Below are 26357 nucleotides of genomic sequence, written 5' to 3'. Positions count from 1 at the left end.
TAAGGAAAACAAAATTTATTGTATTTGGTAATCGTTTATCGAATACAATAGGAAAATTAATGATTAATGAAGTTGAAATAGAAAGGGTGTCAGCTATTACATTTCTTGGAGTGATTATAGACAATTTAAATTGGAAGCCCCATATATCTGAACAAGATATCAATTCAATCGCAATATTGTATATAGTTAAAGATCTCTTAAATGAAAAATCATTATATACTTTGTATTGTTCCCTTGTGCTTCCATACATTACTTATTGTGTGGAAGTATGGGGAAATACATATAAAACAAACACTGACCCAATATTTATGCTTCAAAAAAGAGCCATACGAATAGTAAAGAAAACCACCAATAGGGAGCCAACAAACTCCCTTTTTATTGAATTAAAGGCTTTAAAGTTTAAAGAATTAGTAGAACTTAAAACATGACAAATCATGTACAAAGCAAAAAAACATCAATTGCCAGAAAGTATCCAAGGGTTGTTCACAGAAAGAGAATGCCAACATGACTTAAGGGGAACTTGTATATTCAAAAAGAACCAAGTGAGGACCAATGCAAAATACCATTGTATTTCAGTTAAAGGTGTAAATCTATGGAACAGCTGTGATGAGGAATTAAAAAAACGTGGGACACTTAGCAAGTTAAAGAAATTATTTAAAAATAATGCAATGAAACTATATGAAACAATTTAAAGAGCGATAAATGAACAAACTGTTTTTGTTGTATTTTGGATGGTGCAACTGTATTTATAGGAAATAAAAAAAATTGTATTCTGTTTAGATTTGTTTGTCAAGATTATAATGATAATTACTTTTATTTTTTAAATATGAGAGGTTTTCAAAAAAGGGTATAAGCAAGAGCTTCAGCCTACACCTGTTTCAGACTGTTGTAAATATGCTGCTGTTTGTCAGCTCAAATGTGTTGAGAGAGACTAAGTTTTTTGTCTGAAACTATCTATCTACAAAGCGTCCTTTCTTTTACTGTCTATGCAAAGCGTGCGTACGCCATAGCTGTCAACATTGAAAATAAGGGAGATTTCCCGGAATCCATCCCCAAAATAAGCGATTTTTTTACACGATTCTTAACCACAAACTTTAAAAATAAAGCACTAATCATTAAAAGTCTAAAGAGTTTATAACTAGCCTACATATGTGTGAGAGAAAGAGAATGTGTGTGTATGAGACTGAGAGAAAGAGACTGTGTCATTTAAAAAAAATTATCATAGAGAATGTTTAAATACTAATATCAGCTTACGAGGGAAACGGAGGCGGAGGCTGAGTGCTGGAGATGATTCGGGAGAGGTCTGTGCACCTTTACCGATCAGAGCGCGCGCTGACACGGAGTAAAGTTTATAGCGTCCACACGAGCGCGGCAAAAGTGACAAGTAGTTCGGTGCGCAAGACCTCATTTCGCTTAGCGGCACCGCATCCGAGAATGAACGACTTCAAGCCGTATCTGTCCTAGCGTGTAACTTACGTCTCACACAATCGGAGCGTAAAATACGTTGCCTGAATACAATTTGGGCGGACTGAACCATTTTAAGATAATCGAGAGGGGGAGAGGGGCCCACGGACTTTTTGTGTTTCCTAAACAAATACATTTTTTGACACCAGGAAACAGCAAATAGAATAATTTAAAGTTCATTAGTTTTACTATCAAATATATTTTTTTAGCACCACAATTTTATTGGGGGCTTCTCTGGGCCCCCTCTTAGTCTTGGGCCCCGAGAATCGTCATCGTTTACCCCCCCTTTACTGCGCCCCTGCGCACACGCACGCACGCACGCACGCACGCACGCACGCACGCACGCACGCACACACACACACACACACACACACACACACACACACACACACACACACACACACACACACACACACACACACACACACACACACACACACACACACACACTCCATGATTATATAAAGTAACATTAAAACAGAACAAATAAAGAGAAAAAAATTACTATGTAAAAAATATGCAAAATTTGTAATTATTTTACTGTAATATATTTTTTTACATTTAGTAAAAATATGCATATATATATATAGTTTTTAATCCTACATTTGAGTTAGAATTCTGTATTTTAACTCAAAGTTGCATCTTTTTCAGAACACACTTGTGACGTTCTACAATAGATATCAAATATTCTTTGAAAAGTTTTCCCCAACACTGTTGCAGAAGTTCTCACATTTGCACTTTGCTTCTTTGGTTTCCTTGCATGCACTCTTCTGTCCAGTTCATCTCAAACCAGCCCAATGGAGTTTAAATCTGTGCTGGACGTTGCAACTTGGTTGTTTCTTCAGAGCGTGAAGGTATGTTCCGGGTCATTATCTTGCTGTAGGATGAACCCCTGACCAGCGAGGCGTATACCAGTGGGCATTGCATGGCTCTGCAAAATGCTTTGGCCATGCTTTTGGTTTAGGGTGCTACTCACTCATTCTCAGTCTTTGTGTACCGCAAAAGAGCCCCAGTCCATCACGCTCCCACCTCCGTGTTTGACAGGTTCCTCCTCCGTCCCTTCACCTCCTCGAGCCCTGCGTGACGGAGCGAAGATTTTCACATTTTGATTCATCGGTCAAGCCTTGCTTCCAGTCTTCAGCCGTCCACTGACAGTGCCCAGGTAAACCTCTTCTTCTGTTTCTTTGCAATGTGTTGATATATTTGTATATGTGTTGTGTTTTTCTGGCTCTCTGGCTTAGTAGGTGTATGTCAATATTTTTGTAATGGTGCTTAAAAAATCCATTGTAATTATATATGTGTGTGTGTGTGTATATATATATATATATATATATATATATATATTGTAAATGGTTCTGTAATATTTAAGTATTAGTGTCATGTGTCAGTGTTTGTGACTTTCAGTTTGTATTTTGATTGGTTCCTGTTCTCCTTTGTTCTTTCCTGCTACTCCTTCGGTATCCATGGTTACTGTCATTATCAGTTCAGTTGTGTCACCTGTGTTCTATTAATCAGTGTCATCTGTGTTTGTATTTAAGTTCCTTCTGTTCAGGCAGTGTTTGTCTGATCTCCATCTTATTTAGTTTGTGTTGCTACCTGTTCTTCCGTCCTGTGTTTAATTCCAAATAAAGTTTTGGAAATATGCCCTCGTCTGCCTTCCTGCAAGTAAAAAATCATGGTTTTGTAAAAATATATAAAATATTATGTATATATGAATATATTTAAAAAATATATAATAGATAAAAAATATTTTACAGAAAATATGTGTATAATATAGTGTGTGAGTATATTGTATGGAACAAAAAACTTAAAAATAATATAATTTTTTACAGAAAATATTTTAATTATTTTTTTCTGTAACATTTTTCAATAGGGTTTCATTTAACATTATTTGACTAAATTAGTTAACATGGCCTAAGAAAATCAAAAGTTGTATTTGTTAACAGCTAATGCACTGTGAACTTACATGAACAAACAACGAACAGTTGTAAGATTAATAAATACTGCAACAAATGTATTGCTCAATGTTAGTTAATGCATTATGTTAACAAATGAAACCTTATTGTAAAGTGTTACCAGTTTTTCTTTATATGTTAGGAAGGAGTTCATTTGCAAAGCGTTTATCATATGTTTAGGCCATTGCACTACAAAAGTATTTACTTGCATAAGTAAAGTTCCACAAAACTCCACATAAGATACCTCCCCATCATAACACTTGGGAATTGGAGCAGAAGGCCACCTAATTGCACTTGATTGTGCATGATCTGTCTGAACGAAGACAGTATAATTACATCTTCAGGTCTCTCAAACAGATGGCCCCATGAAAATGAAGCTGCGTTTCCACAATAGAAACTTCACACCGCCTAACCACATTCGGCAGCCGCTCGGAAAAGGTAGACCTCTGTGTTTCTTTCATTCATTTAAATTTCTGCACGTTTTATCTTCTCCCACTGTTACAGTGAGGTTAAGTATGGAGAACAATGTCACCTTTCTTGTCTTCGAAGATTTGCGTCATTCTAACCTCTGTGGCCCCAGCCAATCATGCATGTCTGATGTTAGAATGCTTCCGCTTTAATTATCTAGTCTAGATTCTTCATCCTTCATTATATTGAGAGGGCATTATATTCTTTTCCCTTGATCTATTGAAGGCATTCTGTCCATATTTCTAGGTTGAGAAGACCAGTGTTGTGGAGTTACTAATTAAAGTAACAATGCAACTAATAAAATTTGCCAGTAGCATGGCATTATATCATTTACTAGTCATTTAGCATTTACTGGTGGTTCAGTGCAGCTTTGCCAGTAATAAGCTATTTTTACCGTCGTTGAACTTCCGTCCTGCGCTTTAGACCATGCGCATAGATCGGTAAAATAGGGCCCATGTTTAGTGTTTTGCCTACTTTTATTACTGGCACTCTGTAAAAAGAATATGATGAATAAGTTATGTTTTTTACATTGCTTTAACTCATCAAAATAAGTTAAGCAATGTTCAACTTTTTTTTTTATGTCATACAAGTTTCAAGTTTCAACTCAAGTTTTTCATTTAAGTTGAAAGACTTAAACATCCAAGTTAATTGTACTTACAAATCTAAAGACAACAACTTTTTTTTTTACAGTACATTTTTCTGTTTACTAAGCTATGAAATTATATTTTGATGCTAATTTAAAAATCCTCATTGCTTTTTTGTGCCAGATAAATTAAAGAAATTATATTTTATAATTATAATTAAGACATTATAAAGGAAGGCCTATATATTTAAAAATCACCATGAATTCAAAATTCTTGTTTTAAATGGAATATTGCAGTATTTCTTAGAGATTTATCTGGGCACATCATTATTATAATTTTTATTTCATGTGCTTCGTAATCTTTAATCAAAATCCCTTCCCCTCCCTCTTGTAGCTTCTCTTCTCTTCTCTTCTCTTCTCTTCTCTTCTCTTCTCTTCTCTTCTCTTCTCTTCTCTTCTCTTCTCTTCTCTTCTCTTCTCTTCTCTTCTCTTCTCTTCTCTTCTCTCCTCTTCTCTTCTCTTCTCTTCTCTTCTCTTCTCTTCTCTGATGACGAGGGCGGGGCAACCTGTCACTCTCATGAGATCCACCAATAGCAAACCACAACTATCCAATCAATTCCCCTCGTACAAAATCAAGCCCTGCCCTACAATTATTCTTGCTCCAGAAGCAGTTTTACTCGGATATACGTCACAATAGGGGGAAAAAAGACTATCGCAACTTCTGTTTCATACCGACTCTAAAAGATAACTGCTTTTCTCTTGCCGTTTGTAGTGTGGAATATCTTGACTGTAGTTTAACTGCTTTGATTTATAAGTAGTTTGGCAGACAAGTCGTATCACATCCACAGCAACATGCAAACGCTATTAAAGCTGTGTTTCAAAAGCTGGCCAGTGTTTTTGTCACCTACACTCTTGCATTTCGTGAATCTTCTGGATGTGTCTGAGGCCTGAAATGAGATTTATATTGCTGTGAGAGTTCCAACTAGGTACGACAAACAATATCAGCTATAGCTTTATTGCGTCTTGGAAATGCGGCCCCTAGTGTATACATGACAGCCAGAGTTAGGGATGTTTACAACTTTTGTTTCGGGGACAGAAATAAAAAAGTGCAAATAAATAAATAAATGAATGAATACATAATGTATAATTTTGTCACCCGTAGCCCCGGGACAAAACTGGGAGGATTTCGATGAAATTGGAGTGTCAGGCGAATCCACTCTACTGGAATGACACACCCCACAGCTACTGTCCCACAATGCAACCTGTTCGCCTCATAGGGGTGGTATTACCTATTCATCAGAGCAGCCAGGCTACTCGCTATGCAAATCGAATGCTAAAACATCCAGTCGGTCTCAGCGGCTCCTGGAACTTTTTATTTGCGCCGGCTCGACCTCTGAGGCTCTCTTTGAATTCCAAATTGTCGCGGCGTATTCCCCTCTGTTTAATGGCGCATACATTTCCGTAGTCTGATGAATCAGCTCGGATGCTTTGTTTAAGCGTTTGAGCGCTGACATTAATAACAATAAGATTGTGCTAAACTTCTCATTTAGAAACGCCCCTGTCCTACTTTGCCCTTAATCTTGTCCTCTGGAATAGCGATCCCAGGGCTCCTGCCAGTGTTTACTTCGGCGAATCCGGGTTTGTAAAGAGCGAGACTCAAGTATGCATTAATGTGAAGGCTTCAAACACTTGGCAGAAATCTGAATCATTTTGATATATCCCTGGGAGAAAATTTGACGCTGTCACACCAGTCCAATTTAAGCGGGGGATTTGCAGCATGAAATGCCTTCCATTGCGGAGATTGCTACTTGACGGAGAGAGCCATTCTCGCTGCCATTTACTCAGGCAGTCTTTTTAAGGATGAGTTGATTTTTCCCACAGAGATCAATGCTGACGCAGAGAGAGAGGTGAAACTTAGCTGATGTTTGCCTAACCGCGCCGATTTCACACGGCTATGCTAATATTGTGACTTTTTTTTTCCATTGTTGTGTTCCTGTACCGAGCCGTCTTGTGTGGGAAACAAGTTATGAGAGGTCATTCTTTATGGGGAGATGCATAATTTATGCTGTAGGTTAAAACAGTCCGCTCTGTTGGCCGTCGATAGATATTCTGTTTGTAGTTCACATGGTTCAAAGAGCTGGAACGACCCAAAGCACTTTATTCAAGAGTTTTCGGTCCTGTCTTACGGTATTCTCGAAGTACCTTGTCTATACGAGCCTGCAAAACTTTTCCAAGACACATGCTTTGACAGATACAACAACGCACATCTATTATTAAGAGGAGCTCAGAGTTACGAGACGTGATATAGATATCCAATATATACAATTGTAATGGAGTGTTAACACAGATCCAGGTATTATGTATGATACTGTACATATTTTTCTGTATTTCATTTGTAAATTCTGTCTGGGGTTGCATGATGTTTAAGTACCAATATAGGATATTACTTAGATTTTTTTTTATCAGTAAAGTGCATATTGGACATACTCAACCTTGAAAATATACTTTTTTGTAAAGAAATTCATACTTTATTCAGGAAGGATGCATTAAATTGATCAAAATTGACAGTAAAGACAATGTTACAAAAGATTTATATTTCAAATAAATGCTGTTCTTTTGAACTCTCATCAAAGAATCCTCAAAATATTGTGGTTTCCACAAACAAAACAATATTAAGCAGCACAACTGTATAAGAGATAAGAGACTTATTTTAAACACAAATCAGCCCCAAACCTTTGAGCAGTATAGTATATATCAGATGATATTGGATATTTAATTGTGTTCCCTATTTTCAATATATTTTTACATTTAGATTACCTTTGCCATCTCGTAGCATGATCATTACACTAATAATTTAATAACACTGTTAAATGTGTTTGCTTTATTGTTAATTGTAAAGTTTATCATATAGCAATCTTGTTGCATATAAAACCATACATTTTATTTCTAGTGTGTTTTATTTGAAATATATTTTGAGATTTATATAGTAGCCATACAATTTTAATATTGGTAATAATTTATCAGTTATCAGGGCATGCTTATCGACATTTTAAAATTGGTGCATCCCTAACACTCACTTACTTTGTTGTTGCTCTTTGTTTCAGATTAACCCGTGATTGGAAATGTTGATATTTTGCATGATATCTAAACATATTTCTTTGTAACTTGTTTAACGCTCATGACGAAGGATTTCTTTCTTCTGCCGAACAGAAAACACGAAACAGAAGATATTTTGAAGAATATGGGTAATCAAACAGTTGTGTTGAAACATTGACGTCCATAGAATCGGGAAAAAAATATAGGGAAGTCAACTGTGCATCGAAATTTGGTTACTGACATTCTTTAAAATATCTTCTTTTGTGTTCAGCAGAAGAAAGAGATTCATACAGGTTTGGAATAACTTGAGGGTGAGTAAATGATCATGAATCATTTTGGGGTAAACTAAACCTTTAATAACTCAAGCAAACTCCCCCCCCCCGTCTGTTATGAAAGTGATTCAGCAAGGTGGAGATAATAGGAAGGGAGTTACTGAATAATAAAGTTCGGTGTCTGATTGCGTTTGAGTGTGTTGTGGTCGGGACGTGAGATGGTTCTCGCGTCGCTGCTCTGGCTCCTGTCGTGGGCCGCTGTTAAAATGGATTAACATGTCAGCTGGACAGCACAGAGTCTGTGTGCTTTTAAATCCCCCGTCCGCCTCTCAGAGCAGCGCTGAGATACAAGTCTAGCCTCATAAAAATAGGATTCACTCCAATCTCATTTCTAAGCTTTTCTTCTGCGGTTCACTGCCTGTGTGCCATTACTCACATACTGATATTAAAAGGTGGAGTAACGAGTTTAACACCTAAAGAAATGACTATTTGTACATTTTCTAAGCGGTTCCAGTTTCCAATTTCCAGGCCAATGCAATGCATTTTCTAATGTGTTTTGAATGGTTGTCTATTTCACTGGTACTGTAAGTCACTGGTAACTGAACATTTTTGCTTTTGCATGGTGTTCTATCCACACCAGGTGTCACTGGCCAGACAAACCTAAATTTGCCTCGATGAATCTTTCGTGGTTTGCCGGAGCATTTGGTGCTCCATCTGTCTTTGGATCTGCACTTTTCCTCTTTTTCAGCTTCTTCCAAGGGTATCTGTCAGAGATATGCAGCGTTTCAATAGGAAATCCATAAGAAAAATCTCCCCGTCTTGCACTCTTTCTCCTTTGTGTCAGTGAGGAATTCTGGGTATGTCTTCAGTCAGGGTGACTCACGGAGAGTATTAAGGGCTCTTCTCAAAATAAGTCAACTCTCAACCTCAAAAATGTCATTTAAAAATATCACCTCATTATGTGCAGCATCGGGAGCCCCTTGAGAGTCTTCTTGTAGTTTCTGCAGCGGAGGTATGTAAAATCTAAAATCAGTATTAGTATTGCTACTTATATTAGGGTTAGTGATTTGAACAACTCCCGGTTTCATAGACAATGTTTAAGTCTAGTCTTAGATTAAAATGCATGTTTGAGCTGTTTTAACTGAAAGCAACTTGCACTCAGGGGCGTCATGCAAGCCAAAATTCTGGGGGGGCACAATCTGAGACGTTGCAATTGTTTTCTGACGGGTCATATGGATCATGTTAGGAGGAGTCAGGGGGTTTCTCCCCCTGAAAATTTTTAAATTCTGGCTGCTAAACATACCATTTCAATGCAGTTTGGGAGGTTTGGGTTAGTAATGATAATAATATATTTTGTATTACTGCATTACTGTTGTATTATGGCAAGTAGTACCTCATTTGTAAGTTGCTACTTGCGAATCATGAGCAAGTAAAGTGACCTGATAATAATGACGGAAGTTATATGAGCACATGAGAGAGAGGCTGACTGCTACACTTTCGTGCACTCTAAGCCTACATCACGGTCATAGCGATCTGTATAACAACTATGCTGTAGCTTTGGAACGGGTAGACTATATTTTTTCACTGCATTTGAATTAGCTGCCTGATCCGTGAAGAACCGTGAATAACAGTCTATGGGAGAAACATCAAGTCGATGCCTTGATAACGTTAGGTTGGATTTTGCAGTTAGCCTACAACAAATTTAACACCCTCGTTTCTATGAAACTGAAAACAATTGAACCAGCTGGAAACTTTGACACAAGACAAAACAGAACAGATGTTTCAAAACCGATCAGATAACGTTACTATGGCTTATTGGCTTTGTATGGCAGGCAGTAATGTTAGCCAACTAGTTTACGGTTAGACTAGGCTAGCTATCAATAACGTTACACTGACACAGCTTAAGTTAATGCTCTGAATTCGCAGCTAATATCAAATCCATAACCTTTTGATCAAGTTAAAATTTCCAGGTCAACCACAAATAATCCCACTACCTTTTGATATCATCCGATAACTAATTCAATGCCGATTTGTTGCTTTGCCCACTTAGCACTTCAAGACCATCTGTAAAACATTGCCAGCTCAACGTGCGAGACGAGTGAGTTGCTTGAACATACATAGCAAAGATTCTAGAGCACTACGCGCGTAGCGCTCTAGATTTGATATACACAGACATCATATTAGGAAAAAGGGGCGGGCTGAAGCTGACCGATTTATTACACATCCAGTAGAATACATTTGAGTCGTTATAGGCTCTGGTAATAATGGAGCATAATAGGTATAAAGTTGTGACAAAAAAATGATCAGGGAGGAAAAATCTGAGGGGGCACGTGCCCCCTCACTTTGAATGGGCATGACGCCACTGCTTGCACTGATATATCTTTATATGTCAGTGCCATTGTTTTGTCTCGAGATGCACACCAGTGACGTTTTTTTTTAAAGGCAAAGCTACTTTTTATAAAAGCTACTTAAATGTCCTAATTGAACTGAGGCCTAATCCTGGCTTAATCTAGGCCCTGTCTGTGAAACCAGGCCTAAGTATTAAACTTTGATCATTTGAACTTATCAATATCTGGCTTATTGAGGAGAGGTTAATCATTTATTTTCCTTTTTACATGGCAGATGTGACTTACATTGAAGCAAGGACTCAAACCATATCTAAAGAGATTGGAGTGTATTATTCTGATTTAGACCAGTGAGTAACCCCCTAGCAACCAGCCAGAGCACCCTAGCAACTGCATAGCAACGCCCTGGCAACCATTCAAAACATTATGTGGGTTTTGCACTCTTTTTTTCCCCTGAAAATGTGAAAATTTAGTTTCTTTCGTGTGTTAAATTTTATAGTATTTCTTGAGCCGGTATCATTTTTCATCCTGCTGGCTTTTTCTTCATTGTCTCTTCCTTTACTCTTACTATGATGTCTAGCAGCCGCAGGGACTTTGAAATCTGTGGTACAACTGTGCTTTAATTAGAAAGCTTATCATTTATTAGTCAAAGAGAAGCACTGTGGAGTTTTCTGACATTTGTTAAAGCCAGCCTAGATTGCTATCGATGTGACTAGTTTTAATTACAATATGCTGCTCTTTCTAGTTTCGATTAGCCTATTTTACCTATCTTGAAATAAACCCTTGAAAGACGTGCTATAGCATTGCAGGTGTCTCTCATTCAGGTCCTCATCTTGCATTATTATAAAATGCCTTGTGGTGTGCAGCAAATGCATTAAAATACCCATTACCAATGTTTTATTTACAAGGCAAACAGTGGCATGTATTTAAGCCATTATGAGGTCAGAGGTGCGTGCTGGATAATGCTGAATGAGGTTGACACAAGCGGCCATGGCCTGATAACTAATTCACATTACAGCACATGAGCCTGAGCCTGAGCCCGACCCAAACGGGTATCAATCTGCCCCTTGATTATTTCAATTCAGCCAGACTTTAGAGACAGAGGCCAGACACATTTACTCTGTGCAAATGCACAAATGCAGAAGCCAAACATGCCGTGATATTGTACATACTTAACATGCATGTTTGCATTACTTTAGAGTTAAAACCTCAGTAATATATAAAAAGTTTTATACGTTCATCCAACTTTATCCACATAAACACAATATACACATATTTGGGGGATATAAACTATAACAAATCTTAACTGCTTGATTGCTTATATCATTACATACAAATATACTAATAAAACTACATCATGTGGGGAAAATCATATTATCATATCTGCTATATGTGATTATAAGGCATGAAGATATTAAAGGGATAGTTCACCCAAAAATGAAAACTCTGTCAGTAATTACTCTCCCTCATGTTGTTCCAACCTTGTAAGACCTTCATTCATCTTCGAAACACGAATTAAGATATTTTTGATTAAATCTGAGAGCTGGATCACTCCTCCACAGGCTTCTTAAGGGATTGAATCTTGCCAGCCACGAAAAGTTATTAAAGACATTAAAGACGTTAAAATAGTCCAAGTGACTACAGTGGCTCAATCTTAAGTTTATCAAACGACGAGAATATTTTTTGTGCGCAAAAAAAAAAACGACTTTATTTCAACTATTCATTTCCTTCTCTGTGGGCCTCGAGTCAGTTCACTAGTGTAACAGCCTAAGCTTCTGTGTTCTACGCATAGGTTGTACATCACACGCATCACACACATGACCAGCGTCGGCCAATAGTGAGCCTACGTGTGACGTAGCTCTACGCTATTACACTACGTTAACTGACTAGAGGCCCATAGAGAAGGAAATCAATAGTTGAAATAAAGTCGTTATTTTTGGGGTTTTTTGCGCACAAAAAGTATTCTCGTCGCTTGATAAACTTAAGATTGAGCCACTGTAGTCACTTGGACTATTTTAACAATGTCTTTAATAACTTTTCGTGGCTGGCAAGATTCAATCCCTTAAGAAGCCTATGGAGGAGTGATCCAGCTCTCAGATTTAATAAAAAATATCTTAATTCGTGTTTCGAAGATGAACGAAGGTCTTACAAGGTTGGAACAACATGAGGGAGAGTAATTACTGACAGAGTTTTCATTTTTGGGTGAACTATCCCTTTAAGGTATTATAAACCTTCACATTATGATTTTCTGTAAAGCTACTTTGAAAAATGTATAGTGAAAAGCGCTATACAAATAAATTTTACTTGACTTGAATTGAATCATTTTTGTTATTTTATCCTTTTTTATAAATTTTTTAAATTCATGGGCAATTAATTTTTTTTGATGATTTTATGATTTTCCAAAACTGTTTAATGTGACCTTCACATAATAATAATAATCATACTTATTATTATATATTCATATATTTTTAAGTTATTAACTATTGAGGCATAAAAGTGCATAGTTTAAGAAAAAATCCACTTGAGTTGCATTATGAATTGCAGTTTGGCATGTTTCGTATAATACATATATGAGATCAACCTAGTGTAGAAAACAATTTCGTTTACATTCTTGCTCACAGTAAGTTTTGGCCTTTAGACGTCATTCTTGGCCTTTCAGTTTTTAGATATGATGGTGGTAATTTACAGTAATATTACCCTTGATGGCTTAATATATTGTTTGATAGTCTTGAATGAATTAGAGAGGGTGCAAAGACTGAGCAAGTATGTGATATTATGGGATACATATTATATATATGACTGGTAACCTGCAGACCAAGCCCTGTTGTACGTTGTATATGGTTGACCTACAGACCTCCACGCCTCTGCAGATTAGCAGCATTTGGAGAACATGAGATTTTTGCCCCTCTGGGAAATAGGATTCATGTAGACACAGCAGACCTGAAAGCCTGTTGTTGTTTGATGAATGAGTTACCCAGGAAAATAACCACTCCAGCAGCTAAAATTAATGAGAAATATGTCCCACTACTAGCACAGAGTTGAGCTGGAGACAGGCTTCTTTAGCAGCATTAAACACGCTCGGCGCACAACTCTAATAATATATGTAATATGAATCTCTCAGTGCCTTGTCTAAATGTGATATTGCATCATTGTGATGAGACTGCATTTAGTGACCAGAATAGATTAAATTAGTGCTTACAAACAAATGCTCAGCGGCAACACTTCTGGGTGCTTCAGGCTGTCTTAGGTTTGGGCTTTATTCGAATTGAGCTCTAAATGACTGAAAAATGACTTGGGGAACGGGTTGAAGATAAGAGTCAAGGTTTTGTTGGTTAGCCTCTGCTGGTAGATGCAGTAACTACATCATTGTGTGGGGAAAATCATTATAGGCCATTTAAAAGTTGTTGAATTATTCTGATAAATTTTTATTTTTTTTGGAAGCCACATATACCGTTAAAAAATCTGGTGTCGGTGAGATTTTTAAAAATATATTTTTGAAAGGCTGCATTTATTTATATATCAAAAATACAATAAAAACAATGTTGTGAAATATTATTACCATTACATACAACTGTTTTCTAATTGAATATGTATTAAAATGTAATTTATTCCTGTGATCAAAGCTGAATTTTCAGCATCATTACTCCAGTCTTCAGTGTCACATGATCCTTCAGAAATCATTCTAATATGATGATTTGCTGCTCAAACAACATCTTTTTATCATCAATGTTGACTTTTTTTTGATGATAATTATTTTCAAGATTCTTTGATGAATAGAAAGTTAAAAAGAACAGCATTTATTTGAAATAGAACTATTGCATAACATTATAAATGTCTTAACTGTCATTTTGATCAATTTAATGCATTTTTGCTGAATAAAAGTATTAATTTCTTTGAAGAAATCTCACTGACTACTAATTTTTTGAACGGTAGTGTCTAAATCGCAGATATTTCATCATACAGTAAATATTTTCTTTTTTTGAAGAATCCTAAAAGTCATGAAATAGTCTTTAGTTCTAAGTTGTGATTCTTTTAAATAGGCTACCAAGAATTCATGAGCGCATGAAAAAATGTGCACTTTTTTGTCATTAGTGGTGGTGATGGTTGAAGGGGATGCTATACTGATAAAATTTAACTTTGCATTTCACAAAATTCGATTTGTAGGCCTACAATAAACTTGTCACTATAAACTTACACCATATTTCCTCTCTTTGAACCATAGGTTAACTTTGAAATGAAATTTTTTAAATATTTGAAAAACAAATATTATCACTTTACATAATGCTTACCAGATCATTAGACTGCAGTGCTGCTCAGAGTCATTACTTTAATTTGTTCTATTTATAGTTTGTTTGATGCAGAGTCTTTGTGGGGTTCTGTAGCAGACAAAAAATCAATGCAAGTACACTCTAGCTTTTTTTCTGAGAAATATTTCATTACAGTAAAAAGACCATTGAAAAAGTGTGTGGCAAACCCCAGGCATGCAGAGAGTGAGATGACACACATCATAACAATTACGCCCAAGAGCAAAGAGAGGGGAAGCATCTTTTCAGCACAGAGCTCACAGCTGGAGGGAAGATCTCTGCTCGGTCAGTAACAAAGAGGCTATTAGGAGACACAAAAAGTAAATAATTGCAAGCTCAGGTAACCCCATTCATTCTGAAAGCCGGTGAAATAGGACGATTGCCGTGAGACAACATTATGGTTTGTTTCAGATTGAGGTATCGCCATCCTTGGTAAAAACAAATGGTACAAGAACATGCAGGCACAGTCATGTCGCCGTTTTAGTTTTTATAACAGTCACCACAAATTTAAAAAGCCATCAGGAATTTAATTTTTTGGGCCAAATCTAATATCAAAAATCCTTGATTTTTGCATATTCTGAAGAAAATCTGATGCAAGGGTATTGTGGTGCTTGCCACACTAAAGCACCGTTCACACCACCAGCGACACGCAGCGACAAAGCGACATGATCCCATTCATTTCAATGGAGCGCATGGCGACTTCCGGCGACACGAACGACATTGACCGTTGGCGACAGAATGTGGGCGCGACAAGAGACAAGCGACAAAAGTTGAGAAATTTCAACTTTATGCAAATGAGAAGCGATTTTCACGAGCGACAACCAATAGGAAAGAAGCCTTTCAGTGGAGCTCACGTCACCGTCTCGAGTGCAGGCAAGACAGAAGAGTTCAGTGTTTTATATGATTTGACTGTAACCACATATACGGATATAATAAAATGATGCATGGAAAAGAAACTGTCGACAGTCTCAGTGAGTTTAATAGTTTAATTCATACATTTATAGTTCGAGTGGTGTAGTTTTATGATGCATGCAAGTTTAGCACTGATGCAGTTCATTTTACAGTTTCCCCTGCATTATGTTCTCTATTAGAGACAAGAAAATCGATTATGTGTCAAATTCGAATGACGTTTTAGTAATTTATGACAGTATTAGTGAGTTTAATTTGTTGATTGATCGATCGTTAATCTAGTAAATTATTTAATCTACTGAACACTGCTGTGGTAATATAAAAACATTCTCCCAGCATATAACAGCATATACTGTTTCTTTTGAGCCTGTACCTAGTCAAATTAAAATTGTATAGTTGTATATATCACTTGTGATGGTATTTTGTATAGATATGGCCAGATGTGCAGTCTACCAATAACATTAGAGCGACAGCACTACGAACGCCCACAAGCAACATCACAGTACAGAGTCTAGCGACATACAGCGACAAAGTCGCTGGCGGTGTGAACGGGGCTTAAGGTATTTTGACTGGTCTTTAACATGTTGCTTTATCATTGGTGAGGTGTTTGGGGTGGTTGCTAGGTCGTTAGGTTGCTTACTGGTCCAATTTCAAATAGTGTTTTCTAGGGTATTCTCATTGGTTGCTAGGGTGTTGCTAAGGTGTTTTGAGTTGCCTTAAGCTTGTTGCTATGTCATTGGTGTGTTGTTGTGTGTGGTTGCTAGCAGATAAGTTTGCTTACTGGTCCATTTTTTTCAATAGGACTCACACTTTGTGGGTTCTAGGGTATTCTGAGTGGTTGATAGGATGTTGCTAAGGTGTTTTGAGTGGCCTTAAGCATATTGCTATATCATGGCATGTTGTTCTGGGTGGTTGCTAGGAGATAAGTTTGCTTACTGGTCCAATTTTAAATAGCACTCACACTTTGTGGGGTCTAGGGTATTCTGAGTAGTTGCTAGGGTGTTGCCAAGGTGTTTTGAGGAGCCTTAAGCAGGCTGGTTTATCATTGGTATGGTGTTTCTGGGTGGTTGCTAGGAGATAAGTTTGCTTACTGGTCCAATTTTAAATAGTACTTAAACGTTGTGGTTACTAAGGTATTCTGAGTGGTTGGTAAGCTGTTGCTATGCAGTTGCTAAGTGGCCTTTAAGTGTGTTGCTATATCATTGGTAGAGTTTTTGGGGTGGTTGCTATGTGATGTGTGCTTACTGGTCAAATTTCATATGTTACTCAAACTTTGTGATTTCTAGGCTATTATGATTGATTTCTAGGGTCAAATGACCTCATCTTGGTTAGTAGATATGACTTGGGCACCTCCTTTAAAACTGGTATATATGAGACTTTATTGTGTTTTATCATCTTCCATGCAAAAATGAATATATTTGCAGTTAGGGGTTTGTGCAAATAACTAACTGCAAACAGCAGTAAGTAATAGTAAACAGCAGTAAAAACATCAACAGCTTTACATTCAGAGCTCCGTGGCACTCATCGGCCAGCAGGAGACTTCAGATAATTATTACATTGCTTATGCCGTGACCACAGTTCATCCCGCTTTCTCCTGCATCTCCTCCATTTCTCTTACCATGACGTCAAAAAGCCTGTAGGGAACTTTAAAATATGCGGCGCAGCTAAGCCTTAATTGGAAAACCTCATAATTTAATCGTCAAAGAGAAGTTATTGTGCCTAGTTTAACTTCTGTGCAGAGATGCTCCGTCTTGTTTGTTTTACTAAACCAGGACCTAATAAGATCTTTTGGAATAGCTGCGAGCATCAAAGGCTGGCTGGGTTCAACTGGATGGGCAAAATGACAGTGCGTATATAGAGCCCAACCTCTGCGCTCCTAACTCGCCGCTAAATGAGGGACTTGATCTTCTCAGACAAGGAAATGACTGCGGCTCAGCTGGCGGTTCTCAAGAACTGCTTAGAGAAGGCAACCGGGCACAAATCGTCCAAGATATGTATTCTGAATTTTAATGAGGTGGCATAGGCTATCTTGGCTCAGGGCTCATGCGAATCCCATGTTCTCTATCTGTGCTTTGCAGTTGTGTGGTAGATGATGGTGCGCTGCGTTGGATTGTCAGACTCTTTAATGTTGAATCCTTATCCAGTTGACTGTGGGCCATCTCTGGGATTTGATTTCTTCGGGGCTTTGATGCAGCTTTTATTGCTAGTATAGAATACCTCCCTCTAGCTTACCAAGAGCCATAGAGCTTCGTAATGAAGATGTTAGCATCTCAATTTTTCAGAAATTTGCATGGAAGCACGCCGAGATCAATGCAGAGTTGCCTGCAGCACATTGAAATTCAACTGCTGAGTTTGCCTGTGTTAAACTTCCTGGCAATATCTCTGAGGGATGGAGGTTTCCGCTTAAAACTAACAAACATCACATAACTGTCTAAACTCATGCATATACGCTGTTAGATATGTTTGGAATAACATTCATACACAGTTACTAATTTATGCATATAATGTTTAGGCTATACTGTGGACAGCATGAAAATTATCTGTAAGACCCAGATTAACATTTATATGTGCATATAAATATATATAATACCTTTATAAATGCATTTTATTTCAAAACTCTCTAGGACACCATACAAACTTAAGAACAAACATAAAAATACAAGACGGACAATACATAATAAGGATTAAAATTAATCAGCAAAAAACAATGAAAAAGTCCATCCATCCATCCATCCATCCATCCATCCTAATATTTATAAAAATGTAGATTAAAAACAGCCGAAAAGCTGTAGAAAGTCTGCACCAAATACTGGAAAAGCATCTTTTTGCATTTGACCTCTAAATAAAGTATTTTTTGTAAGATATCTTCTACTGTTACGTGTTCAAGGTCCTCTCCTTGTTGAACTTAAAAATGTGGATGTAAATGTACATTGTGCATGTGTGTAATAACTACTAACACTACAGGCTGCAACTTTTACTTGAAACTCCCATGTGTGAACTGTTGGGCATGTTGCATTTTTCCATTAAATTACTTAAGGAGGAACTTGTGTTTTCAGAGCTGTGAGTAGTTGTAGGATATTATGCACTCTGCTCATAAACTCATTTTTGTGTAAATTGTTGACTCTGTAAAGGTCAGAATTGCTGCGTGTCATTGGGTTCTTTTGGAACTATTGAAGAATGTACTGAACGCAAGCAAACAACCTTTACAAACTTCATTAATATATTCTCCATCGGCCACAAGTTTTCAGGGAAGCATGATTGAAGGGGAACAAAATTGCATTTTTTTTGTGACTAATTGTTATGACATCTCTCACCAAAATGTCATAGTGTTTTTCTTTTTCTTTTTTCGTACTTTTAATGGGGATTCTCATTACTTTTATCCAAAGATTATGCAACTAATTCTACCATGGTGTATAATTACCTTTCATGTATATAATATATATATGTTTGCAAATATGCTTAATTATTATTAAAATAATGTCACAATGCAAACACTAATTTAAGTCTAAAAATAGACTTAATTTTCTTTAAGCAAAAAATAATATTTCTTATTTTCTCTCTTATGAATTGGGGGTGAAATATGACTTAGACATGTTCTTGACAGGTTTTGTGAGTTTCATCCTCGTTCTAACCAATTAATTTCATTTTTTTTTTACTAGTGGGAGACAAAATCAGTGAACCACTTTGCTTAAAAATTCATCACTCTCCCTGAAGCATCCTCATGTCGTTCTCATTCAAGACTCGGACAGATTGGACAGACATTTCAATTGCTGTTGAAACTATAACTCACTCAGCGGGGAGTGTGTTCTACTGTGGAGGAACGTGGGTCTTGGAGAAAAGGTCGACAAAAGGCAGTGTGTGTAAGAGAAACGACGCCTGCGGACTCTAAACGTCACTTTGTGTGTGCTTCATTGTTCCATTGAGCAGCATTGTAATAAATCAATGTCGAATGTGGCCTCCTGAGCGCTCCATATTATGGAAGATGTCTGACATAGCGTGCGTGTGTGTGTGGGTGTGTGTGTGTGTGTGCGTGTGTGTGTGTGTGTGTGTGTGTGTGTGCGTGTGTGTGTGACTTACTGTACAGAAAAAAAAAAGAAGAAACTTCTACAGGCTGCAAATTCAGGATGCTTCTGCACTGAAATCTGCCAGGGATTTGGAGTAGACAATATAGGTAACAATATGTTTAGTCTTTTGAAAATATTCTGTATGTGTCTCAATATGTACTCAGAAATCATGTTTTCTCATGTTCTGTTAGAAAAAAAATTATATATATATATGTTCTAAAGTTTGGGGTCGGTAAGATTTATTTTTCTAGATCATTTTCTACTTTTAGCACAACTGTTCCCTATCAGTCGGTCACTCTCGGTGTACGTCGAGACTGACGAATAGGAATCTCGCTAGAGAGGCCAATCTACTTTGAGTGAAACTAAACAAGCCAATGCACATTGGCGTGCAATCATTTGCATCATTTGTATATAATGAGCAGCAGGTGCGATTGCACTTCAGCTTTTTTCTTCGTAGCCGAGCACTTCGATGCTCTCTACAAACTCCCAGGAGATTGTGACAACTTCAAACCAGCCTTTTTCTCTGACCTCTCCACCCTGGTGTATGATAGTACAGCAGCGCGAGTGGTCTTCTCTTCTCTCTCTTCTCTCTCTTTTTTGTTTTTTGACTTGAGCAAAACAAAAAAACAGCTGGTAAGGTGCGCAGTGAGAGGGCTCAACAGCGGTTTTCAAGTCTGGTAAGACCAGCGAGAGAGAGGTGCACATTCCTGTCTGTGTTTGCGGTGACCTGTTCCCCTGCGTGCTTCAGCAGTCAATTGATGAATTTAATGGATGAGAGGAGTCCCTAAATGAGCTTACACAGATAGATCGCATCTTATTCAAGATGACTTTCTATCTGTGTTTTTCTGGATGCGGTCGTTACCTGGGGTCACGGGGTGGTCACGATCACTGCCTCGTGTGTCTGGGCCTCGAACACGCTGAGGCAGCATTCGTGGATAAGTCACGCACCCATTGTGGGAAGATGACCATCTCCGAACTGTGGTCGAGACTCTCGTTCCTGCAAAGGGGCGGAGTCCCCGTGCCTCTTCCTCGATCCAACCCACCCCAGAGGGTTGCTTTGGAAGGTGACGTGGGAGACCTGAGGATTACGGCAAAGTCCTTTTAGGCAAGTCATGCCACTCAGCCGCCATCTTTGCAACGCCTCCGGGCAGCTATTTCGGACTAACAAGACCAGGCTCCTATCTAAATGAATGGGCAGAGAGTCAGAACTGCACTTTCACTGGTCACCAGGACATAAAAACTGCATGTATAGAAACAGCAGTAAAATATAATAAAAATCGCTGAAAAAGTTTGATGACTTTGCCCCAAATTAAGGTTTAAAATGCCTTTTTCCCCACAGGTTATACTTTTACTACACATGCGCAAGGGTTCTCTCCCTCTCTGCCGCGTGCGCGCTACACGGCTTGAAGCACAGTATGTGCGCTCTCTTGCTCGCTCACACTAGAATCTGGGAGATTTGAACTAATTTTCGGGCATCAAGGAGCAAACCTCAACTGTGCGCATGCGTCAGTGGAACCAGATGATAGGCTTAAATGTTTCCCGGCTTGACTGTTAAAAGCAGACGATTGGCTTTCCAGCGGGATGGGCGGGACATGTGGATACAACCGCCATCTTTGGCGTTACGGGTTTTTCCCTATATAGTTGTATTGAGGATTGAGGAAGTGGTATGTCTCTAAATAAATAGTCTCTGATTACGGTGAGCACGCTTCCTTCGGGGAAACAACCCCCTAGTAACCCTCATCCCGCTCATGCTCCGAAGCCAGTTAAGCCAACAACAGAACGTGCTGGACCATCCTCGAGGTGTGTACCTAGTGTCTCTCCCTTGTGAAGGCCTCCTTCCCTTTACCTCTGTACTGATAAAACGTTGTCGGGATAATACAGATTCACGTGGCTACACAGAAGCGATAAAAAATTCTCCGAGCCACCAGGCACTGTTTTATGCAAATGAGCGGCCGGATCGCACTAAAGGTTTTTCTGTTACAACGGTGTCGTGTTAGCGGCCCCTAAGTTAATAACTAATGATCGTTGCTGTAAATCCAAAACAATCTCCGTTACTTTAATTTCCTGTTATCACTGTAAAGCTGCCTTGAAACAGTCCATATTGTTAAAAGCGCTATATAAATGAAGGTGACTTGACTACCAGTCATTTCCTTTGGTGCTCCCCGCGACGATCAGATGTCGATCGCTGCATCGCAGGGTGGGTCAGACCTCTCCGTGGACGACGACTCGGCGCCGCCGCCTCTGTGCGTATGTGCCATTCACCATGTAGAAAATAGTAAATGTGTGAACAAGTTACCGATTTTAGCCACAGCTTCAGCGTCTAAATTATAATGTAGGGGGCGGGGCTTCAGATTCTAGAGAGCATTTGATTAGACAGAAAATGTGATGAGAGGCTGTAGTGCAGAGTGATGTCATCAAAACCATTAATCCATATTGGTTAAAGGGGAGACTGTAAGTTTTGAATGCTTATATTTTCTAAATGCATTTTTTTTTTGTAGCAGATAGCTTATAGATAACAGTTAGGCTAACATATTCATACTAAAAGTTTAAATTTTTCATTTCATGGGGACTTCAACACCTTTTTTGTTAAAGATTGCATAACTAGTCAGATTGCAAACGGTATTCATGATGTTGCATCCTATCAAAGATATCAGAATCAGCACAAATATATTGCAAAGCTGTTTTCTCTGTCTGTTTGGCCCACAAACACAATCATTCTGGCATAATGTCTTTCGCTAAAGCTACAGGGGACTGTGAAAGCAGGTGAGCACTTTGTGGATCTGCTATATTCACAACAATATGCTCTTTAGAAGAGAATAGGACACACGACAGCGCTCTGTACAACAGTTCTGTTCTTTTCTGTGCCAAGAGGATTTTTCTCTCATTAGCACATCAATCCACATAATCTGCAGCACATACTGGGGTGCTAGCGCGCTGTCAGATTCGACAATACGAGGGAATCGCTGCTTTCCTAACATAGTTTCCTATTTTGAAACAAATGGCAACAAGCTGAAGGAGAAAGACGTTGCCATTTTAAGCCGCAGCAACAGGCTTCAAACATGATCCATCCGTCAGCGCCACGCATTTGTTCACGTCTCTCTCCTGAATGCCTCTCAAACTTCTGTCAGCGTGCCACAACTGTCAGTTACCTGTGGGGAAACGTCAAGACAAAGACGACGGGGACGAGTCAACTGGAATTCACCGGCCAATCAATCACGCGTGGGAGTTTGGGAACGGCAGAGTTGATCTGGAGCGACTCGTTTAAAAAACCATTAGTGTACAGTGGTGGGTTGCCTGTCAGATGGGAGTGTAATTGATGTGAATGAGCAGGTGATTAGTGCATGCTCATATATCATCCCATCTGGCTCCCGTCGCAGCACCCCACCAGTCAGCATTTGGGACAGTGGGACATCGAGATTGTGCACTGGGTCATTAAGGTCTGCTGAGATAAGAGGACACACATAATACACACCCTAATAGCACTTTGATTCTTTCCACAGCTGGAAACTGCAGATCTTGCTCAGAACTGGTCGGACTTAGAGCTGAATGATGACGTATCTACAGGAATTTAAGTAAGAAAAGTAATCTAATTTAGCAGACAGAAGGCAAGTTTGGCAAGGCAAGTTTATTTATATAGCACATTTCATACACAATGGTAATTCAAAGTGCTTTACATAGAAGAAATTAAAATAATCAAAAGAAATCAGAATAATTAAAACAGTTTAGAATAAAAGATAAAATACAGAAATCAGAATAATTAAAACATAAAATAAAATACAGTGCAAACAGTCGGACGAACAGTGGCACAGTGCTCATTCAGTAAATGCACAGCTAAACAGATGTGTTTTGAGTCTGGATTTGAATGTGACTACTGTAGGAGCACATCTGATCTCTTCTGGAAGCTGGTTCCAGCTGCGGCTGGCATAGTAGCTAAAAGCAGACTCGCCATGCTTAGAGTGAACCCTTGGTATTTCTAGCCGATGTGATCCTAATGATCTGAGTGATCTGTTGGGTTTATATTCACTGAGCATATCTGCAATGTATTGAGGTCCTAGGCCATTGAATGATTTATATACCAGTAATAATACTTGTAGCAATGTTCAGGGAAGAAGGAGGCGGGAACCGGCGAACAATCGAAATAAACTTTATTTAAAATAAAACAAACAAACTAAAATACCGCCAGCAGCCCCTCGCGGACGACTGCTGGCTTACCCAAAATAAAACATAACGGCCAGCAGCCCCTCGCGGACGACTGCTGGCTAAAATAAAACACAAATACAAAAACCAGAACAACTAAAATCAGGCCTGTTCCTCTCTCGATCATCAACGTCGTCGCTCCTCCTTTATGCTTCCGCTCCTCCGTGAGAGATGCGAGACCGGTGTGCTCACAGGTGTTGCTCATTATCAATCGCACCACCGGCCTCGCGCCGTTCTCTCACGTCCCTCGGCCGTCCTGTTCGTCACATACCCCCATCGCCCCTCACAGGCCGGGGGGTACCCACGAGCCTGTGCCTACTCCCCCCCGGCGGCGGCGATCCCTGGGGGGTATGGACCGACAAGCCGAGGGAAATGGAGACGGAAGCATGAGGAGCGACAGATCGAGAGAGGGGAGAGAGGAAAAAAAAAAAAAAAAAAAAAAAAAATGGTCCGGTTCCCACAACGCGCTGCCATCTGGTCCCCCACCAGCTGGGCGATCTCCTCCGCGGTGCCTGGCGGTGACGCTGGATGGCCCTCGGTGGACGGCTCGACGCCCCTCCGTCGCCCGGTGGACGGCGACGGCTCCTCGGGTGCCTTGGGCAGACGGTAGGAGTCCCCCGCTCCCTGCACCTCACCTTCTCTGGTGGACGGCAGCAGGCTCCGGCCCACGGCGAGCGGCGGCGACTCCCCCTCTCCCTCCCGGATGGCAGCCGCCCCTCCAATACACAGGCGGCCGGCAGCGAGCTCGACCGTCCAACCGGCAACTCTCTCCAGCGCACCGCCTCGAGCGTCCATGGCCGCGAGTCCCCCGCTCCCTGCTCCTCCCCTTCTGGCGGATGGCAGCAGGCTCCGGCCCACGGCGAGCGGCGGCGACTCACGCACCATGCTCGATGACACCGCGGATTCCCCACAGCGGCGAGGACTCTCTGACAGCGCGTTCCTCCCTCTTCCCGGGTTTCGGCACCAGTGTAGCAATGTTCAGGGAAGAAGGAGGCGGGAACCGGCGAACAATCGAAATAAACTTTATTTAAAATAAAACAAACAAACTAAAATACCGCCAGCAGCCCCTCGCGGACGACTGCTGGCTTACCCAAAATAAAACATAACGGCCAGCAGCCCCTCGCGGACGACTGCTGGCTAAAATAAAACACAAATACAAAAACCAGAACAACTAAAATCAGGCCTGTTCCTCTCTCGATCATCAACGTCGTCGCTCCTCCTTTATGCTTCCGCTCCTCCGTGAGAGATGCGAGACCGGTGTGCTCACAGGTGTTGCTCATTATCAATCGCACCACCGGCCTCGCGCCGTTCTCTCACGTCCCTCGGCCGTCCTGTTCGTCACAATACTTTAAAATCAATCCTAAATGTAACTGGCAGCCAGTGTAAAGACCTGAGGACTGGTGTGATGTGTTCATATTTTCTGGTTCTGCTCAGAATCCTAGCAGCAGCGTTCTGTATGAGCTGCAACTGCCTTATGGTCTTTTTGGGAAGGCCAGTGAGAAGTCCATTACAATAATCCACCCTACTGGTGATGAAAGCATGCACAAGTTTTTCTAAGTCTTGACTGGAAACAAAGCATCTAATTCTTGCAATATTTTTCAGGTGATAATATGCTGATTTAGTTATTGCTTTGACATGACTACTGAAACTAAGGTCTGACTCCAGAGACACACCCAGATTCCTGACTTGATTTTTAGTTGTTTGACCCCTAGAGTGAAGCGTTCACCTTGAGAACTTCATCTTTGTTTCCAAACGCAATGACTTCAGTTTTGTCTTTGTTTAACTGAAGAAAGTTTTGGCACATCCAATTGTTTACTTCATCAATGCATTGGCAAAGGGAGTCAATGGGGCTGTAGTCGTTAGGCGATAGGGATAAGTAGAGCTGTGTGTCGTCTGCATAGCTATGGTAAGCGATTTGGTTCTTTCTCATTATTTGGCTCATTGGGAGCATGTACAGGTTGAATAGGAGTGGCGCAAGAATTGAGCCTTGAGGGACTCCGCATGTCATGGATGTCCACTCAGACTTATGGTCTCCTACACTCACATAATAACCTCTGCCTCCTAAGTTTGACCTGAACCATTTTAGGACTATCCCAGAAAGCCCGACCCAGTTTTCCAGCCTGTCAAGAAGTATTTTGTGATCGACAGTGTCAAATGCAGCACTGAGGTCGAGTAGTACCAGCACTGATAATTTGCCTGCATCAGTATTTAAGCGAATATCATTTATTATCTTTATGAGCGCGGTCTCTGTACTGTGGTGCGGTCGGAAACCAGATTGAAAATGGTCAAAGTATCCATTCGAGCTTAAGAATTTGTTCAGCTGATTGAAGACAACTTTTTCAATGATCTTGCCTATGAAAGGAAGATTTGAGATCGGTCTATAGTTGTTTAATATGGTCTTATCCAGATTGCTCTTTTTCAGGAGGGGCTTGACAACAGCAGTTTTCAGGGAGGTCGGAAAACTCCCAGAGAGAAGTGAGGCATTTACCACTTCCAGGAGATCTGCTTCTAAGCTGTGTAACACATTTTTGAAAAAAGATGTGGGAAGTGCATCAAGGGCGCAGGTTGATGTTTTTAGTTGCTGTACGGTTTCTTCCAAAATTTTGCCATCAATTTCTTCGAAATCAGACATAGTGGCTACTTTCTCGTGCTGTTGTCTGATCTGCCTGACACCAGCGCAACTCAAGAATGAGCTGATCA

At 39.6% G+C, this 26357-nt stretch overlaps 1 long non-coding RNA gene across 1 annotated transcript in view; it reads left to right on the top strand.

Annotated features, from left to right (window-relative positions):
- Positions 1 to 2295: 2295 nt before the first annotated feature.
- Positions 2296 to 26357, top strand: part of LOC143732828 (uncharacterized) — a 69048-nt gene continuing 44986 nt past the window's right edge. Inside the window, exons 1-4 of the long non-coding RNA XR_013201184.1 lie at positions 2296 to 2626; positions 8587 to 8850; positions 19056 to 19567; positions 22961 to 23032. This is a non-coding gene — a long non-coding RNA (uncharacterized LOC143732828). The remainder of the gene's footprint in view (positions 2627 to 8586; positions 8851 to 19055; positions 19568 to 22960; positions 23033 to 26357) is intronic.

The sequence above is a fragment of the Siphateles boraxobius genome, unplaced genomic scaffold (genome assembly GCF_051911475.1).
Source record: "Siphateles boraxobius isolate OS27281-9 unplaced genomic scaffold, OSU_SipBor_1 9, whole genome shotgun sequence".
Taxonomy (NCBI): Eukaryota; Metazoa; Chordata; class Actinopteri; order Cypriniformes; family Leuciscidae; genus Siphateles; species Siphateles boraxobius.
The sequence above is the reverse complement of the archived record's forward strand: the minus strand, read 5'-3'. Positions and strand labels throughout refer to the sequence as shown.